Genomic DNA, 14,459 nt, shown 5'->3' with positions numbered 1-14,459 from the left:
GCTCCTTGCCCCCTCACTGTCCTCCAGAGACCCCCCACCACCATCCTGGGACCCCACCCCTGCTTCCTGTCCCCTGACTGCCCCAACCCCCTATCAACCCCCCCCCACTGAGTCCTTACAGACCCCCAGCATGCTCACGATCCAACCCTCCATTCCCTGTCCCCTGACCGCCCCTGCACCCTCCCTGTTCCCTGACTGTCCCCGGGACTTCTTGCCCTTAGCCAACCCCGGCCCCGGCCCCGGCCCCTTACCCCCGGCGCCCCACTCACCTGGAGCCTCAGCGCGTCGTAACCATCAGTCTCCCTCAACAGCAGTGCAGCATGGCTCCGGCTGGGCTCCTGAGCTCAGCCCCTTTCAGAGCCACGTGATGAGGGGGCGGGGCTGCGAGCTCCAGGCCGTGTGGAGGAAGCTCAGCCCCACTTGGAGCTCGCAGCTCCGCCCCTTACTGCGCGGCTCTGAAAGGGGGAGGAGCTCAGGGGCCCCGCCGGAGCCAGAGTGCGCCGCTGTTCAAGGAGGTTGATGTTTCCGCTGAGGCTCCGGGTGAGGGCGGGAGCCTCACCCGTTCTCTTGGGGGCCCCTGCGGAGCCCTGTGCATCTCTGGCAGCACTCAGTGCATAGCAGGGAAAGGAGACCATCCTGTTGCCCCCCCCGTGACACCCTTCCCCCACCCCCGTATTACCCTTTTACTTTTAAAGAAGCAGCTCTGTGCGGGGTGGTTTCTTCCCTTTTAACGAATTCATCCTCTTGTCCCCTTCCTTTCCCTTTTTGGGGAACCTCTGCTTTCTTTATGCTCCAGTCCAGTAGGGTTATTCTCGGGGAATTCATCTCTCCTCAGTCTTCCTCCCCCCACAAATCCTCTCCCATGAGCTTGATCCTCGCAGTGCTGAGCTCTCTAGCCCCAATCCATCAAACTTACCCACCCTTACTCTAAGCATGTGATCAGCCTCAGTGATTTAAGCGCCTCGCTAGATGGGCCAGAGTGTTCAATTCATTGCAGGTTCTCTTCACTCTCTTCCTTCCCCTGCAGAGTAGTCAGGCTCCCATTGTCCCTACAAGTTTCACTGTTCAGATTCTCCTGCAAATTTGGGGTCTGCTCAACTTCAGGTTTTGTGAATCCCACAATCTGGCTCTTCCCTTATGTTCTCTCTGTCAGTCCCTCCCCATTTGCCTTCTCACAACCATATAATGCCCCGTCACAATGCTATTTGCAACCAGTTGTGATAGACTCTTTAAAAGAGTTTTCATCTGGTGGGTTTTTTCACAATTTTTTCTCTTCCCCTCCTAGATCCAGATCAGATACAACTATCCCCTTCCCTTGCCATGGTCCTTAGCTGGGCCCTGATCATGATCTCACATCACGGTATACTGCGAGTAATCCCACCAAAGCTAATGGAGTGACACTGGTACAAGTGAGAGGAGAATTGGGCCCCTGTGAACATGCAGATCCAGTCCTTTGGCCTTCAACTCCACTTCCACTGTGAATCATACATTAAGATTTTAGGATTCCTGGAGTCAAGTATCATGGGGCAAAATTGCTCAGTAGTGTTCAAAGTGAATTAAAATGTAGAAGAAGTTGAGGTGTGAAATGTTCTGCTTCGTTCCTGTTGGGATCATCATGGAACTGGGCTTTATTTTTAGATACACTATATCTCTTTATGTGCATGTGTTATTTATCAAGAGACTTTGGAGAGGCCATAGCACCCTGAGCTCATGGCCACTCAAACACTTCAGCATATGCCTTTTTCTTTTGCTTTGATTAAGCCACAGTCCGGTAAGTCTGATTAATGCTGGCAGGCTCCAAAAGCTTGATTTGCTAGTAAGGAACTCGATGCCATTATTTTATCCCTGAGGCACTTCAGATTGCCAGAAAACTCTCACATTTTAGTTTAGGAGGCATGAACAAGCCAACTGATTAATTAGGAGAGGGGTTTGATGCATCAGGTTCCATTTTTTCAGATGTTAAGGGACAAAAAAATCAACCCTGTTTCTGTGCCAGAAATGGGTGTGTTTGTTCATATTACGATCTTCTCTATGGGCAGCCTAGGTATTAATGAATGAATAGGAAGGATGTCAGGGGGAGATTTTCAAAGGCACAGAGGGCAGTTAGGCATCAAACTACCATTGAAAGTTTAATAGTTCACCTTCTTTGCCTTGGAAAATCTTCCCCATTCATTTTAGTAGGACACAGAGGAAGCAAAACCACCTTAGCCTGGCCAACCAAATATACTGCAAAGGGCTGGATGCAATAAAAATGTTGTATATCTTTCACACTGTGGGAGTTGATGGAAGACACTGGAAAACCCAAAATGGAGTTGGAGGACAGAAGATTTTTCAGAGCTTGTGCTGCCTTGCCCAGAAGGTGGAAGGCCCTATCTTATTTATAGACATTAGAGGGAATCTGAAATTGTTTTTGCAGCCTTCTTCCCTAGCAACTTCAGTACAAGTGGTGAAGGTTAAATATGTAAAAGGCATATGGACATCCTTACTATTTCTCTAACACCAGCCTAATCATTTGGGCAACTCTATGCTCCATTTCCCCATGGACAGAAGTTTTTAGCAAGCTTACAAGGCTATTATTTTCTCATTACAATGCATTGGTTTTAACACCACAGCAGAGCTACTACCACATGTATGGCCACTGTTAGGGTATGTCCAGACTACCTGCCGGAACGGCGGGTAGCGATTGATTTATTGGGGATCGATATATCGCGTCTCATCTAGTGCTCCTGTCGACTTTGGAACTCCACCAAAGCGAGCAGCGGTAGCAGAGTCGACAGGGGAGCTGCGGCCATCAATCCTGCACCGTGAGGACAGGAGGTAAGTCGAAATAAGATACGTTGACTTCAGCTATGGTATTCCCCTAGCTGAAGTTGCGTATCTTACATTGACACCCGCCCCCCGCCCCCCACCAGTGTAGACCAGGCCTTATAGACATCCCTCTACATAATTTCCATGCTGTGTACCATGGATGCTTTGGGTGTGGAAATCAGCAGAGGGAGGAAACATGTAAACAATACAGCACCACAGTAATTGAAAGTAGTGGGATATCCAGCATTACATCAAAAGCAGCAGTATTCTTTCATTCTCAATAGAATGACTGCCATAAATAAAGTGCATATAATATATATTATACACACACGATGAATGAAAATCAACAATTTAAAAGGCCCCAAAAGGGAGGAAAATAGAAATAACAGTTAATAATAAGATCTCCTGGACCAGGTTTTCAGCTGGTGTTCACACCTGCTCAGGCTTTGACCCAACAGCTCTATGTAAATCTACTACTATAAGACTTAATACAGCACTAGCTAAAACATGATTTAAAATTAAACAAATGGCTGTGTTGAGGCTTAAAGATAGCAGACTAGGAAGTTGTAGACTCATGACAATGAAAAATAAATGCAGACAAATGGAACACCCACTCTCTTGGTCTACCAGCATGGGAAAGTTGGTTTCCATTATATTACAGAAAGGCGTCCAAGCTCTAATAGTCCTAAAGCCTGATTCTTCACTGCCTGGACCTTGTGTTGTTGTTTACTCCAGCACAACTTGGCTGTAAATCGGTACCAGCTGAGAATTCTCTCCTCACACTAGTGATAGCATTTTACACCCACTTTGAACAGGTATAGGTGCAAGGCAATGGAGAACAAGGCCCTAAAGCTAGCTCCTCAGCTAGTAAAGTGTAGCTTTAAATACTCTTGATCTGGTCTGATTTCCTGAATCAAGGCCCTAGTACATCATTGCTGTTCAGGACAGCATATAAGCATATGCTTATCTTTAACGGGACTTAAGTGCGTTCCTGAAGCTGGGATTCCCCCATGCTAGAGTCTGGTAGGTGTTACCTGCTAAAATCAAATACTGCCCAAAATAATTCAGCATAAGAGCATGACAGTAGACACTCAGTACAAAAACAAAACAAAACAATCCCATTCCGCCAGCTGTAGGCATAAATGACAAAGAAATACCCACGATTTGGAAAATCTGTTCTTTAAAAAGAAACCTGAAATTAGTCTCATGGGGTAGGTCAACAAAGGCTAAAGAAGGCTCCTTTGTCAAGATCATTTTTCAAGCCGTTTGGTGACAGATTGTTATAGATCTTATTCAGTGTACTAGGCATGTTATAAGGTGGAAGAACTAATTTTATTTGACTTACCTGGGACACAGAAAACAGAACAGTCAAGCATATAGCAAATGGTCTTCACATCTGTTTCCTGAATATTCAACGGGCTGAATGCATAGCTCCATTAACTATACACCAGCTGAGCAGCTAGCCCAATATAATGATAGTTTGGTTTTTCTTTTTAATGGATACTCTTGCATATTAGAACAAAAAGACCCTGTAAACCAATGAGCTAAAGCATACCAGCCTGAAGAAGGCAGGAGGTAGAGGGCCCAGGAAACTCTTATGTTGTCTAGGTTTGAGTTTCCTTCAAGAGAAGGACAAAGGTTCAAGCTGAATCTTATTGTACCTGGGCAGGACTCATTTATTGCTGCCCTGGTGGTGTATGTGTGGTCTATGTACTGCATACAGCCTAGCTTTGCATTTGGAGTTCAGACACAACATTGATAGTCCCAGGTAAGAAACTAGATAGATAAATCGATTATCCATCACTGGGCAAGCTCCAGTCTTAGGTTTGGTCTGCTCTGGATTACTGCTCTCTCGCCAGCATTTGCCCCAAGAACATTCCAAGTGTACAGCTACATGCTTCTGTGTCCTTCTTCTCTGTCAGCTCCCTCCAACTCAGCACACACGTACTGCATCCTTGGCTTGTCTGGCATGATGTAGCCTTTATGACTATATGTGGCCTATTGGCCACCAAGTTATTATCTAAAGCATCAGTTCTTCATGCCTTCCATAATGGGATGGTAGGTTACAACGTTTTGGGACCCTCTCCTATTGTTTTCATTATGCTTCCCCTCACCCTGCCCCAATATCTAGCCATTAAGAAAGGGAAGGTGGTCACACCTCCTCCTTTTTACGTGTTTGCAACCCCCCCATGTTAGGAAGCCCTGGTCTAAATGTTTACAGATCAATCCCTTTTATTATCTGCTCTGATATTTTACCAGATATTGAAGTGAGTCTCATTGACTTTTACTCCCACCCCACTGTTCTCATTTATTACCGACTTAACTGATAATAATACCTTTGCTGTCCTTCAGTCCCCGGCAACTCATCTGTTTTTAATGAGTTGTCAAAAATGACTGATAATGGCTCTAGTCCTCTCTGCCTGTTCTTTAAGAACCTTTGGCCGAACATGAGCTGACCTTGGTGATATGTAAGTATTTAATTCAACTATGGATTCATTCACCTACTGTTGTCTCAATCCTTTCCACCAACCCGACAGGCTCTCATTTAAGTATCTCACTGTCCCTCCTACTGGTTTAAAAGTACTTTCATTAAATACTAGGGCTGTCTACATTAAAGACTTCTGCCACTGTAGCTGTGTTGGTCAGGGGTGTGAAGAGGTGTGATTCTTGACTGACAAATTGTGCTGGCAGAAGCACATGGGGTAGATGCAGCCGCACTTTTACTGTACAGCTTGTTTTGTTTGGCAGCAGTGGGAAGATTTGCTGGTATAAACTGTGTCCACAACGGAGAGTTCTTTGCTGGTATAATTACTGGTATAGCTATGCTGGCAAAGTACTCCTAGTACTGACATGGACTAAAACAAATTCTGTGCCTCTTCCCCCGTGAAATCCCACTGAGGTCAATGAGATTGCACAGGGCAAAAGTCAAAGCAGAATTTAGTTTTAGTGAAAAATAATTTGTGTGTGGTTCACTGTAGGCCCAAGGTGAGCTTTGAACTGGTGCTTTCAACTGATATGCTAACCTCTGGGTGTAACCTGGTGCTCCTACTGACTTCAGTTAGAGCTCAGTTTAAGTATAGAAAGGCAGAATCCATATTTAGGATGAAATAATTGGTGGTTTGGCTGCTATGGAGCATTGTACTCAAATGAAGAGATGCAGTTATTTGGTTCCAGTATAACTAAGGCCTGGTCTACACTAGGGACAGGGCCGGCTCCAGACCCCAGCGCGACAAGCATGCGTGTGGGGCGGCACTTGCCAGCAGGGGCGGCAGATTGGGCCGGCGGACCTGCCGCAGTCACGCGATTGCGGGAGGTGCACCGGACCCCCGGGATGACCGGACCTGCCGCGGCTGCAGGGGACCTTCCGCAGGCGTCACTGCGGACGGTTCGCTGGTCGCGCGGGTCGGCTGGACCTCCCGCAGGCATGACTGCGGCAGCTGAACCGCAGCCGCCGGACCAGTGAACCGCCCGCAGCTGCGGGAGGTCCAGCCGAGCCGCGCGACTAGCGGACCCTTACCAGTCAAGCCCGCAGGAGGGGCGCCTCCCGCGCATGACTGCTTGGGGCGGCGGAATATGTAGCGCCGCCCCTGACTAGGGAGGGGGGTCAAACTAAGGTACGCGACTTCAGCTACACGAATAGCGTAGCTGAAGTCGAACTACCTTAGTTCGAACTTCTTACCTGTCCAGACGCCGCGGGATCGAAGTCCGCGGCTCCCCCGGCGACTCTGCCACCGCCGTTCATGGTGGTGGAGTTCCAGAGTCGACGGGAGCGCGTTCGGAGTTCGAACTATCAGACGCGATAGTTCGAACGCCGAGAAGTCGAACACTACCCGTCGACCGGGCCGTAAATATGGACGTACCCTAAGGGAATTCATGGGTGTGCATTTTGTGTTACTTAGGAGGAAATATCACCAAAGTTCTGTGAGTTCAGCTATATTGTTTCTGATTCAATCAGGATCCTGAGAAGAGCTGGTTGAAATTTTTCGGTTAATTTCCTTGTTTCAACACAATTTTTCATCAACAAATTCAAACTTTGAGGAGAAAGGTAATATATTTTTTCATGTTCCCCTGCTGTTGAATTGTTTGAAATTTTAAAAACACAACAATGTTTTTAATCACAAAAAAGGGCCTGGTATTTTAGCTTGCTGTGGTTATGAGTTAGAAATGCATCTCCGAAACCCTCATTTTTCAGGAATGCATCAAAATGTCAGCTCACTGGTTTGTTCCAAACGACTGGGAAGGCCTTAAATCAAGCCACTGAGTCTCAGCAATAAGGTACCAGTGTACCTTTTACTAAGGGCCTCGGCCAGCTCTCGCTGAAGTCTCTGGGACTGTTTTCATGTAGTTTAATGGGAACTGGATCAGGAATCTATCTGCTTACGTACCTACCTAGATAGGCATTTATACCATGCTCATCACCATGTTATTAGTGAAAAATAATTGGGTATATTGATCATGCCTGCGCTATCTGGATTCACAGAACATTGAGCTCCCAGAGTCTGTCTCACTATGCACATTGTTTAGTGTAAAACCTGGAATGGAATATCTGGAGGACAGGCTCTTTTTTGTCTATTCCAGAGTCATGGTCAGAGTCTGGAGGGGACGTTGTCCTGATCATCATTGACCTTCTGCTGTATTTCCTACATCTGTGGGAGAAGAAAGTAGCTTTTCTCTTTGGGAGATAACTATATGGTTGCTAATGCTCTTGTTGCCCTTCTAAACGGGGAACGACAGTAGAGTGCATGACTATTCCTGACCTTTTTAGCAGAGTTCTTTAGAAAATGATTTTCCCGAAACTACATTTGAATGCTGTTGCATGGAACAGATTTTCACTGCTCTGCACTTTTCCTTAGAAATTGCATTGTGTGAATTGTCTCTTGCATTTTCTAAGCATGTCACCAAGTAGCCATAAAATATAAAATATTAGAAAAATAAATATGGCACACCAAGAAAATCTATGAAGTACAATAGACAAACAATGCAGAAGGTGGTTCAAGTTTTTATCAACAAAAATGCAATAGACTTTAGAAGATCTGTTTCTATAGTTCAGATGGAGCCATGTGAAGAATATCTGTACATTCAGTTCTATTGATTTGGTCACATAGGGTCAAATTCACCCATCCCAAGAAACTGGGCTTTGTGTGTGGATTGCTGCAGGGGCTTTTGGGGAATTCACCACCTACCCACAGACACGGCATGGGCCTGCAATTTAGCCACTTTACCAGTCTATGGAACAGAATAGTGGTTGTTCCCTCTCCATACCTACTACATGTGTTGGTTTGGCCTCTGTAACCATATAATTCCACATGCTGTGCTTCTGCATCAAGCCCCTCACTAAATCACCCCACCATGCCAGCCGAGTCCCAGAGCCAGCATAGAGTGGCACCCAGTTTCCTCTATCTGCACATTCCTTGGGCAGCCCTATTGGGACGCTTTAGTACAGACGGCCTTGCATGTACACCCAATGCCAGTGTGAATTTCACTCACAGCATTTTTCCTCTGAATTAGGTGTTACCTGGAAAAGCACATTAAGATGCTGCTGTTGCTTGGCAGGGTGCCACAGAAACAGTTTGCCGATATGTAAACCATTTGGCATAAGCAGGAAGAAATGCCTGAAGTCATCAGCCTCCTATTTTGTCATTTCACTATCGTTATGCATGTGTAAAACTCACACGAACATGCATATCTAGCAGTTTTTCAGGGCACCATTGCTCTTCATTAGTACAAAGATATATCTAAATGTATTTCAGGTATGTTAGCTCATACACATAGGATATTTAAGTGCAGACTTATTTCAGGCACTGTTGTTTCGCCATCAGATTTTTTTTAAGTGCAGTGTTGCACAAATGTGCTGTGAAATTAGTAAAGCACATACTAATGCTTTCTTTATTCATTTAAAATATTGGTCACGAACTTAGTAAGTTTTTGTTTTCTTTTTGCATGTGCAAATTTTGGTAGGTTATGAATAGATGAAATAGTCCAGCTGAAATTAGAAATGGCACAAATCTACCAAAGTTAAGCTTTCCTGACGTTAGAAAATGTTGGGTAAGTTTTCATTTTCTTAATGGGGTTTGGTGCCTGTTAGATTTGGCAACAAACAAACAAAGCTGGAATGAAGAAAAGATAGTTTAAAAAAACACCCAAACTTTGGATAATTTTGATTCATTTGAAGTCAGGAAACTTGTAAAAAAGCCAGTACTTCTCAGATACCCAGTTTAACTTCCAACCCAAAATTCTCTAAAGAAGCATTTGAAATTTTGGGTGATTTTCCAAAAGACTGTGGTTCAGCCATTGCTAGCTGAGGCTTGTAATGGTTTCAGGTTCCATCTTCAAGATTTCAGGTCATTTTATTATATTGTGTGGCTTTGTTAAAAGGTATTTTGGACAATTGAGATGTCTATAGGGAAACCCAGTTTAAGATTCTCTGACTAAAATAGGAATGCTCAAGATAGTAACTCTGTTTTCCCTCTGAACCAAAGATGTTTCCATTGGAAAACAATGACTTTTACTGGCACCATTTTAGCTGAGTGACTCACTGAGACCCAATGTGATATTATTAGAAGATTACAGTTCAGGTATTGTGTAAGGCATTGTTCCCAGGAAAGTATCTAGTGGCAGAGGGCTTCAATGGAACTATGACAATTTACAGCTGAGGAACTGCCCCTTTGTCTGTAGGTTAGCCGGGTCTCATTGGATATTAATGAAGCCATCGACACATTCACTTTAGTCAGATATTTTGGAGGTGATCTCTAAAACTGTTATGATTTTCTTGTAACGGATTATAAGAGTTGTTTAGATACGTTGGGCTAGCTCAAGATTAAGAGGTGAGGTGACTCGTCTACAAGTGCCTACACAGGGTAAAGATTTCTGACAGTAGAGGGCTCTTTAATCTAGCAGAAAAGACGTAATGAAATCCTGTAGAAGCTACAGAAATTCAAATTAGAAATAAGGTGCACATTTTTAACAGTGAGGGTAATTAACCATTGGAATGACTTACTTAAGGACATAGCTTCACCATCACTTGAAGTTTTTAAGAAAGACATCCACTCTTGATTCAAAGACAAGCTCAAGCACAAGTTATCGGCTTGCTGCAGAAATTACTGAGTGAGTTTCTATGGCCTGTGCTCTGCAGAAAGACAGACTACATTATCATACTGGCCCCATCAGGCTTAAAATCTATGAAATCTTGGGCTCTGGTACAGTTCCTATACTAGAGGAGCAATAGACATTAATATAATAAATTCTGGTAGCACATGTCCAGAACAAAAAATATATTAAAATAATTGAAATAAAGATGATGAAATATGTTGGACTAGTTTTCTTAATGAACATGCTCCTTTTGGGGCACAATTCTGCAAGGTGCTGCTTAGTACCCTCAAGGCTCACTGAGTTAATGTGAGTGGATGGTTGAGTTCAATGGAACTTGAGGGTGCTCAACCGCACCAAGCATAGTTCACCACCAGGCAGGATTGAGCCCTTAGTGAATTATTTGTGCAACGATATTTTTTTTCCTGTGCGCAAACTCCAAGCCGCCCTCTGCTAATTGCAAATTGTTTTTTAACTTTTGGCAGATTGCTACTACTGTGATTTTGCGAAAACAGACTGGAAATATTAGCAGAAAAGTAAATATTGCTGAAAAGGCGACTATGTTGCCATGAAAGGACAGCATGTTATTAAACTATTTGCGTGACTGAAGTACTGTTGAACTCCAGCGCTTTCTTGTTTAATTAAACTTGCCCCTTTCAGCTATGAAGTGCAGTGATAGAAAGCAATTATTCAGATTTGCTGACTAGAAAAAAAGATTTCTTTTTCCATTCATCTTACAGTAAACCAGTCAGCCAGGATAAGAAGCAGTGGTGAGCGTGAGGGGAAAGAAATGCAGTAAGTGAGTAGCTAACATGGTGGTATTGCTAGTGCAGTCCCTGGGAGACATAAGACATAAGAACACAAGAATGGCCATACTGAATTAGACCAAAGGTCCATCTAGCCCAGTATCCTGTCTTCTGACACTGGCCAATGTCAGGTGTCTCAGAGGGAATTAACAGAACAGGTAATCATCAAGTGATCCATTCCCTGTTGCTCATTCCCAGCTTCTGGCAAACAGAATGGCCTTCAGGTAGCCCAGGTAGGCTGGAAAATGACAATGACAAGCTTTCTCTCAGAAGCTCAAAATGATCCTTTATTCCTGTATTATGATTATCATAGATAATCATGATAGAATATCTGGGTTGAAAGGGACCTCAGGAGACCATCTAGTCCAATCCCCTGCTCAAAGCAGGACCAACCCCAATTAAATCATCCCAGCCAGGGCTTTGTCAAGCCGGGCCTTAAAAACCTCCCTAGGTAAGGATGGAGATTCCACCACCTCCCTAGGTAACCCACTCCAGTGCATCACCTAGACCTTCCCCACTGCAACTTGAGACCATTGCTCCTTGTTCTGTCATCTGCCACCACTGAAAACAGCCAAGCTCCATCCTCTTTGGAACCCCACTTCAGGTAGTTGAAGGCTGCTATCAAATCCCCCTCACTCTTCTCTTCTGCAGACTAAATAACCCCAGTTCCCTCAGCCTCTCCTTGTAAGTCACGTGCCCCAGCCCCCTAATCATTTTTGTTGCCCTCCGCTGGACTCTCTCCAATTAGTCCACATCCTTTCTGTACTTGGGGCCAAATTGGACACAATATTCCATATGTGGTCTCACCAGCGCCGAATAGAGGGAAATAATCACTTCCGTCGCTGGCAATTCCTGCTGGCAATGCTTCTACTAATGCAGCCGAATATGCCATTAGCCTTCTTGGCAACAAGGGCACACTCTTGACTCATATCCAGCTTCTCATCTACTGTAATTCCCAGGTCCTTTTCTGCAGAACTGCCTCTTAGCCAGTCAGTCCCCAGCCTGTAGCAGTGCATGGGATTATTCCATCTTAAATGCAGGACCCTGCTCTTGTGCTTGTTGAACTTCATCTGATTTCCTTTGGCCCAATCCTCTAATTTGTCTAGGTCACTCTGAACCCTATCCCTACCCTCCATCATATCTACCTCTCCACCCAGCTTAGTGTCACCTGCAAACTTGCTGAGGATTCAATCCATCCCATCATCCAGATTAATGAAGATGTTGAACAAAACCAGCCCCACGACAGACCCCTGGGGCACTCCGCTTGATACCGGCTGCCAACTAGACATTGAGCTGTTGCTCACTACCCATTGAGCCTGACGATCTAGCCAGCTTTCTATCCACCTTATAGTCCATTCATCCAATCCATACTTCTTTAACTTGCCCACAAGAATACTGTGGAAACTGTGTGAAAAACTTTGATGAAAAGCATAATGAAGCAGTATCATTAGCAGTTTGATTATGGAATGTTGTCATGTCCTCTCTCTACTCCCTAATCCAAAGCCCAGTGAAGTTAATGAGAATCTTTCCATTGGCTTCAGTGAGTCAGGGCCTCTGACCAGATCCTCTAGGAATGAATTCTGAGAAACAGGCTGTGATTCATAGTTCAGATTCTCACCCTACCTTTGGGATTAAGCCGTTTATTTTGGGTGAGACATAACTGTGTGAACTTGTTCTTGTAGCTATGAACCCATGAGCATGTAAGGGCTATTTCCCATCACAGATGCAGAGCAATTGATGATTTAAACTGGGCTGGTTCATTTTAAATGGAACTGGGGGAAATGTCTTGTTGGAAGACTGTTATATTGCAGCATGGATATGCAAGTGGTGGACTTGCAGTTCAGAGAAATCCTGGCAGCTAAAAGTATTGCTAAAGGATTTCTTTAATATAAATGTCTACTGTGTAACACTATAGAGCAATCAGAAGTGAGATGCTGTTCCTAGATATGTCAATATTGGTACAGTACTTCAAGGTCTCCTATTTTAAAGCATGAGCCAATGAGGCCCACAGCTGTCAATGGGAACAGGATTTTGGGTCACAGAATAATAATCTATTTTATTCAGGCTTTTAAGCCATGCCCGCCACCAGGGTATCAAAGCGCCTACTCTGTTTGGGGATCCAGACAAATTAGATTTAGGTTTGTAGTAGCTCAAGCTCCATCGTGGGTTGTAACATGCAGAAATGAGTGGGGCACGGTCAAGCAGAGCCAGGCTTTTAGCGTACGCTGGGGCCTTTTTTCTGGCTAAGACAAAACAAAGACGAACCAGCGCTTTGCAGAATCCTACTCGACTTCTTAATAGCATTAAATGTAGTGCAGCCAGTGCATAGGTAGTAGTCACGATGACATCCTATTACAAGACGAGTCTGCTCATCACGTAGCTCCCTGATGACTGAGATGTGAATTCCTTCGGCAATATATGTAAAACTAGTCACCCCCATGATAACAAGTGACTGACACAGGTGCTTCATCATTTGTTTATTTTTAAAGGATAAAAATACAAACAGTTCTCTAAGAAGAAAACATTACAATGCACAAGTATAGTCACCTCCTACAACATGTGAGACAAACAATAAACAGAGAAGAGGTCAGATGATAAATAATAAAGACATTGCCCCAGAATCCCGTTTCGGTATTAATCAAACACTGCACACCGGAGAGTGTTAGTTCTGATGTTCAAATCTGATACTGTGGGCCAGATTCTCAAAACTGAGTCTCTTTGAAGGTCAGATGCCCACTGTTTCACGCCCCACTGCATGCCTCTCACATTGCAGGCCAGTTCTGCTGGCAGGTGATTGGGACCGGAGAACAAGCCATATCCCTGACTGCTTCTCACCTCCTTTGGCACATTTCCCTGGGGAAATAGGGAGTAGGGGAATACAGTGGTGCAGCCCCTTAATGGAGTAAATTCTGCCTGTCTTTACATGGAACACACGAGCTGGGATTTGGGAGGAGAGGCTCTTTATGTACTTCCCTATCACTGGGCATGCGTGTAGGGGCTAGGCACAATCCAACCTACAGTAAATATTTGGCTTATGTCCATTGATGCTAAGCTAAGCTATCTCTTGCTTGCACCGTATTTAAAATGAGAAGACAACTTGCCATTAGTGATATTTTACATTTTGAACAGGCTCTCTTGTTTGCTCTGTGTTTGGGGTTTTTGCTCTGGGCACTGATCAACCCATCTAACAGCATATTTCCTTTGGCGATCGGTGCTCCATCAGTTATCTCATAGGGATCAAGAGTCATAAACAGATTTTAGGTGAAATCAGGTAATGTTGGAATGAGATGCAGTCAGAATTAATGGCATGAAACAGAAAGCAGTTACCGTGAGAAGCATCCAGAAAACAGCAGAGACAGGAACTCAGAAGAGACTAGGATATAAATAAAAGGACAGGTGTTCTCTTTGGTTGTGTAATGTGATGGAAACTCAGTAATTGAGCTATAAATAGATGAGAACAAAAGCAAAACATTCAGAAAAGTACACTAAGGGTCAGATCTTCAGTTGGTGTAAATCCAGGGACGTCAGTGTTATTAAGTGATTTACCCTGGCTGCATATATGACCCTGTAAAGGTATGGTAAGCAGGGACAAAAATAGCATTGGTCAGAAAACATTCACCAAAGTGCCTAATGTTATGGACTACACTCTGTGGACACAGTTGTGATAAATTGATGATAAAAGAAATAAATGCAGACTATACCTGGACGACTAGATTCTTTAACAGTTTCTTAATTAACTCATGTATTCAGTGTCTGTGT

Source organism: Mauremys reevesii, linkage group 2 (assembly GCF_016161935.1).
Source record: "Mauremys reevesii isolate NIE-2019 linkage group 2, ASM1616193v1, whole genome shotgun sequence".
In the NCBI taxonomy this organism is placed as follows: Eukaryota; Metazoa; Chordata; order Testudines; family Geoemydidae; genus Mauremys; species Mauremys reevesii.
This window is presented reverse-complemented; position numbering follows the sequence as displayed.